This window comes from Rhynchophorus ferrugineus, unplaced genomic scaffold (genome assembly GCF_030347505.1).
Source record: "Rhynchophorus ferrugineus isolate W39M unplaced genomic scaffold, kcgeb_rfMv2 rfM7, whole genome shotgun sequence".
NCBI lineage: Eukaryota > Metazoa > Arthropoda > Insecta > Coleoptera > Curculionidae > Rhynchophorus > Rhynchophorus ferrugineus.
In genome coordinates, this window is record NW_027472586.1 from 11,152,966 (window position 1) to 11,160,361 (window position 7,396).

Consider the following 7,396-nt stretch of genomic DNA (forward strand, 5'->3'; position numbering starts at 1 on the left):
GGCCAGATCTGGAGAGTACGCTAGATGAGGAAGCAATTCGAAGCCTAATTCGTGGATTTTTGACAAAGTGCATTGTCTTGGTGAAGCAGCACTTTCTTTTCCTTCAAATCCGGCCGTTTTTCAGCGATTTCGTCCTTCAAACGGTCCAATAACGCTATGTAATAGTCGCTGTTGATGGTCCTTCCTTTTTCAAGGTAGTCAATGAAAATTATTCCATGCGCATCCCAAAATACTGTCTGTATTTCTGAAAAGTACACATAAAAGAGTTGGGGACATGCAGCTTTTTGACGGATATAAGACATCCTTTCATACACTCTCACAGGGCATAGGATTTAAATGGTGTAAAGATAACCCTCGTAGATGTTGAATAGAACTTCCAGACATTGCCTTAAAAAGAATTCAACTTTTAAAGGCGTATAATAAAATCAAGGAAGATAAATTATTTGAATTTGTGTATCTTGATGAAACTTGGATATTTCAAAATGGTTCAATGGGACACTCTTGGCAAGACGGTAACAAAAAAAGTGTAAAGACAATAAAAATTTATGGAAAAAGGTAAAAGCTACATTAGCATTCGATTAGGTTTTGTTGGTCATTATATTTATTAATAATTAATTGCATATATATTGTTATTCATGCGGGAAATAAGAATGGTTTTAGTCCTGGAGTGGAATTAGTGTTTTCCTGCAAATCCAAGGACGACTACCATGGAGAAATGAACCATAGCATGTTTTTGTTATGGTTTGAGAACCAGTTGTTAAAAAACCTATAGGAACCATCATTTATTATTATGGACAATGCACCATATCATAGCACACTAGTGGAAAAAAAACCTACAATAGCATCAACAAAGGCTGTAATGAAGAAATGGCTTTTAAAACATGAGTTTTGAAAAGACTATGCTAAAACTGAACTATTTCAGATTGTTACTAAGTAAATATAAATGAAATGTTTTATTGCGTTTATTACAATTAACTTTTTTCAGTAAAAAGTCCGAAAAGAAATATACAGTAGGTCACATAGTATTACTTACGACCTCAGTATCACTGCATATTCATTCCAATCGAGTTGACATGGGCAGTAGTAAAGTCTTATTACAATAGATATGCTGGTCAAGAGGGATATTCCATCAAGAACTGTTTGGATATGTGGAAGGAAGCATTGTCAACCATAACACCTTCAGTTTGGATGAACTCGATAGACATACGGAGGAAGTAATTGATAAATGGTGGAATCGTGAACATGTTTTAGACAGATTAGAAATTAATACTTTAGTGATTGAATTGGATAGTGAGTCGGAAAGTGAAAGTGACTAAAGGAAACTTTCAGGATATGTGATAATGCTGTGCAATGCTGAAAATTCTTGAGAGTGATGAGCGTGGAAACAACTAAAGGTATGCACATAATTAATAGAATATAACTGTAGAAAATGATATTGTAGGGCATGAAAGATTTGTGTGCACAGATATGATTGTAATTGTTCAGAATTAAAAATGACCATTAGATTAGAATATATGAGGAGAGAATGAATATTAACTGTTTTGTAGATATGGTAAATACATTAAACAGAACTCAGTGATTAAATTTATGAAGAATTGTGTATACAGATAGTAGCAGAGGATATAAAATATACTGTGATACCAAGATAAATTGAGAAGTAAGCCCACCATCGAAGGAAACAAGAACTAAACGTAAAACGTTAGATATGCTCTTGAATGAAAGTAAAATACATTACTTTGATATATAATCGTTAATTAGGTGTATTAGGCCTCCAGGGGGATACCACTACATAAAAAACGCGCCTAGAAACTCTACCTCATGGGTGGTGTGGAAAATAGTTCAATGTAAATAAAACAACTCTAACCTACAAACTATTATACCTGTGTTCTTAACTTTAGTTTAAAGTCCTTCGATAATATGCGTATTGGATTTACTATAATGTTCAAATAAATTATATTTGATAACATTTTTGTTCAATAATTTTGTAGCGAATTGAGGCATGTCGAATTTTACATCGTGGAATAACGGTCTACAAAATACCCAGAAATATAATCCCAGATGTTGAACACGGGCGGGGTGCCAACTGGAACCCGACAACGAATAGCTGGCGGCAACCCCGAGACGTTTATCTGGGATATTATTGAAGGGTATTTCGGTCATTCAGTGCTCAACCCTCGTTTGGTTAAGACGTGCCACCATCGACTGCCCAAGCCTCGTCAACAGGTAACTCCGCTGCCATCCTTTTTATCTTTGTATTTTTTCTCATTTTTTATACTGTCAATAAATAACGGTCACATCATGTAAACACCACTGTTTCATTTCGATTTACCTCCATTCACCGAGCCACATCATTTTTACCCTAAAGCGCTGGAACCCGACGTGATCTTTCGGAAAATTGGGTTTGGACTCGTGAATGGAGGGTACGTGGAACATGGTGTTTGGTATGTATTTTACGTGGCCGTTATATTTTTTTTGTTTCAAAATTTTAAATATTTTTAATTCGATTCCTTTTCAATTTTACCTTCAAGATTCATTTTCATTTTATTCCGATTAATTTCATTATTTCCAATTCATTTTTTTTAAATTTTTTTTGTCAAAATTTTTATTTCACAATCTTTTGAATATTTTGACATCACTGCTTAATCATCAGCGTCTCGGCTAAACATTTCTTTCGGCGCTATGTTTAAATCATAATGTCTTCCTTCGCTCGCCGTCTCCGTCATAATGGCAGATATTTTGATTTAAAAGGCTTTGGGCAGCTTCGGTCGGATACCGTCGTTATTTGTTTTTTTTCTGAATTAACCTAACGTATGTGACTACGGATTAGTCACAGAGCAGCTCCAGAAGCTAGGTACCGATTGCAGTCACCGTAGACTCGTTATGTCTTCGCCGAAGTACCAGAATTGCTAACGTCTCGTCGTCGAAGAAAATAAGCTACCACGTCGTCGAACAGTCGATCCTCCCACAGCGTCGATTACGGGAGCCCTGTCTGAAGAATAGCTTGTTTTCAACGTCGTCGATGGACCACATTCAAGTGCCAAAGCGACGATGATGCAAGGGTATCTGTAGGACCGGAAGATATCAACAGCCGTACCAGATCGCAACCGTACCAACCACAACCGTTTCGAACTATCATATTTTTTCAAAGCCCATTTTACACAGCACATTTTGTTTGGTATATGTTTTTTTTTGTATTTGATATTTTTGCAAACATTTTTGTATTTTTGTTGAAGTAATTTTATGTAAAATTCTGGCAGGGGAGTATTGTAGCGAATTGAGGCATGTCGAATTTTACATCGTGGAATAACGGTCTACAAAATACCCAGAAATATAATCCCAGATGTTGAACACGGGCGGGGTGCCAACTGGAACCCGACAACGAATAGCTGGCGGCAACCCCGAGACGTTTATCTGGGATATTATTGAAGGGTATTTCGGTCATTCAGTGCTCAACCCTCGTTTGGTTAAGACGTGCCACCATCGACTGCCCAAGCCTCGTCAACAGGTAACTCCGCTGCCATCCTTTTTATCTTTGTATTTTTTCTCATTTTTTATACTGTCAATAAATAACGGTCACATCATGTAAACACCACTGTTTCATTTCGATTTACCTCCATTCACCGAGCCACATCATTTTACCCTAAAATTTTATTTAGATTAGAATTGTCTTGTATGTAAAAGCCAAGCTGAACTAAAACTCAGAGTTGATGCGGCAAAATTGCAATGTTTTGACGTTACAAATTTCTATAACGCACATATAAAAAAAACTTTGAATAGACTATATCGATCTTTAACCCACAAAATGTCGCCGTGACTGAAGCTGCGTCACCTCACCAAGCTGCGTCCCATTGTGCGTCTGGTCTTAATTGTCTGGGAGATGAGCAAAATGTACATTGTGAAATGACGAATAGTTTGAATAAATTAATAACAACTATCCATCATAAATAACGCGTTTTTCTTCTGCGAGAAACTCGGAAAGGATTAGCAACAACTGGTATTTGAAAATTAAATTTCCACTGACTACTTGATCGTTTGTAAGCAATCAGAAATTGCCTCCTTTACTCGCAAAGAATTCGGCTTCGAAACAATCTCAAGAAATCGTTTTTATCCGAAAATTCAGGCCGAAATATTAATAATTCATCGAAAACCAACGGACACACCCTAAAATATTAACGCGCCACATTCAGAAACTGGGAAATTAACAATTCAGCTCGGATAACGAGCGTTTTGATTTTATGCGCTCGCGAAATAATTAAAAAACGTTCATAAATACATTCGAGCTCGGTACGCGATTGTTGAAATATCGCAATTCGAAAGTCCCTACTATTAATTAGTTTTAATTTTGAGATATCGACCGAGCTGTGGCGTAGTTTTTGTCTAAGGTCAGTCCTTTTTTGGGTCAAGTGTGTCTAAAACGTACCACTTTACGGGTTGGAATACGATTTCCTGTGCGAAAATTCCGCGTTTCGGATTGTCGAGTGGAAGTTTTCCGTCCTGATTAGGCGCGTAAACGATCGTTTCACCAGTGCCGGGGCCGTAGAGGTCAATACGAGAACGGTAGGAAGTAAATTGTGGCTGAGAAAACAAGTTGGAGCGTCCCAGGCGTTATTTCGATAATTCCATATAATTAATCTCTTTTTTTTACGTTTTTCGACGCGACTCCATTAAAATAAATTTCAAACACTCAGCATATAACCCTTTATTTACTTCCTATTCAATTTCCCCCCGGACATCACGGCTTCTTTTATAGATACTTCCCGCCGTCTATGTTCCAGGAGGGGTTACAAGAGCGACATTTTTTACCTACTCTCCCTCTATCCGGAGCAAGTAGTGGCTAGTCCTGGAGAATCCCAACCGCTTTCGGGAAACTTATATATAATATCCAGCAAGCAAAGCAATTGAATTCTACAAGTACAAAATGTAAAAGTGACGCTACAAGTGTTAAAGCATGGGTAAATGAGATCAAAAATACAGGATGTGTGTTATATAAGCCATAGTTTTAGTTTCTAGTAGCGTTGGGAACTATCGACTGAAAACAGTCGACACAGTCGATAGTCGCAAAACAGTGGAAACAATCGATAGTCAAAAAAATAGCGACTGAAAATAGTAATTACTATTTTCAGTCAAATGCACGGTTTGACTGTTTTTTTTCCATTCGTGATGTCAGACGAAGATGTACGAATTCTTGTCTGTATAAAATGTGAGATAGGAAAGGACGGAGATAAATGCTTGGAGCAGTTAATTTTAAATGTCTTGATATTCTCCAATCGTAGTATAAACGAGACAGATATGTATATATATATATATATATATATATATATATATATATATATATATATATATATTTATTTATTTATTTATTTATTCACGTAATAACTTTAAAAAAGAAAAGGAAAAAAAATACTAATTTCTATTATCGTGTAATAAATAATATAAATTTAAAGGAAGTAGGATTATTATACGGAATGTTCTGTGGATGTATGTATATATGTAATTGTTAACTTATATGTTGTTTTATTTTGTCCTTTGCTTTTTAATATATGCTTGTATAGGTTAAATAATTTAGAATTTTGTGAATTCGAGAATATATTTTATACTCTTCAAGAACTATAACTTTGGTTTGTTATTGTAATATTTATATATTAATAAATAATTACATATTGTTTCATTTTCTCTATTTCCTTTTCAGAATTAGTTTAAAATGAAATATGCTAACAAAAGGTTCTTCTTATTACATTTTTTATATTATAGGAGATGACAAATGTACTAAAAAATTTTAACTTGAGTCCTACAGAAATATTAGATTAATTTGTGAATTCAGTAAAAGATAATTTATATATATATACTAATACTAACTAATTATTGTTAACTTATATGTTGCTTTATGTTGTCCTTTGCTTTTTAAAATATGTTTGTAAAGGTTAAATAATTTAGAATATATTTTATACTCTTCAAGAACTATACCTTTGGTTTGTTATTGTAATATTTATATATTAATAAATAATTACACATTGTTTCATTTTCTCTATTTCCTTTTCAAAATTATAGAAGAAACTCATAGTAAAACAACTAGGAACAGGCGACAGAAATATTATTCCACTCAAAATCAAAGTGCATTCATAATAAACAAAAAACAAGTCTTATTTTTTTCAATCAAATCAATCAATAATATAAAATTAAAAACTCGTAGTAAAATCACTATGAACAGGCGAGAGTAATATTTACCCCACCCAAAATCAATGTGCATGCGGAATAAGCAAAAAAAACTACTAAATATTGAAATCGAATCAATCAATATCACAACCTAAACGAGCATCCACCAAAATTAGTGAAAGGTTCGATGCCTGATACAGCATGTTTCAATTGCTAGCTGACACCCGTCATTTTTCAGGGTTAAAAAATACACCTAGCATTTCGGGCTGAATAAAAAATGCATCTCCGACATCAAAGTGAACGCTCGGGGAATAACGACCTTTCACGGTTGTTATCTCACTCGAAATCCCCGTGCCTACTTCGATCTCAACCATCGTTAACATCACCAACAATTTTTATCAACGTATTATTATGACAAAATTCGTATGAATATTGATAACCGATTATACATGACGTTAAGTCAGAACTAAATAAACAATCAAAATAACTACTGTAAAACCTGAATCTCAATCAATAGCTTCTCGATTACATCAGCTTGTTTTTTCTTAGGCCGTTGTTTTTTAAACCTAATGTGTGATTGATTAGCTTCTTCCTCGTTTTTATAGGTGATTGGCTTGTTGCGACCGAAAGGAGCGTTATTTGTTTTGTTTTTATTGCTGTCCTACAACACTGGATGTTTCATCATAAAGCTAATACTGGATTGACCTTGTCAAAAACTTAAACATTGCCTTGAATCCCCGAATGCCTTGAAGATATTTCGGTAATTTTTTAGCCAAAATATTACTCGATTTTATTGCATCATATCAACGGAGGTGTGTCGACAAAAATTTACATATTTATCTAAAAAAGTAAACCATTTCTTGCATTCGATTATCTACAAAGGTTTTTAACGATTTGAAATTTCTTTATTCAGTAATACCCATTATTATATAAAAATATATTATGACTTCGAAATACCCTCTTACTTCATAAAATACCAAGCGTAGTTAACAAAATGTACCTATATGTCATCATGACACTGACGTTGTCATATGTATTAATCAAACACATAGGGTTAAAACCTTGTAATTCATTTGAACTAAATAAATTACGGAGAGTTCTAAAGTTTTCCGGCTTAAAATTCGAATTTTCAATTACACTAGGTAAATGAGATGTCTTCCCTGCTTTACCAGGTTAGAAAATCTGCCTCTATAGAGCAGGGGTATCTTAACGCTGTTGAGGCAGTAAATTGAATTGTGAACCC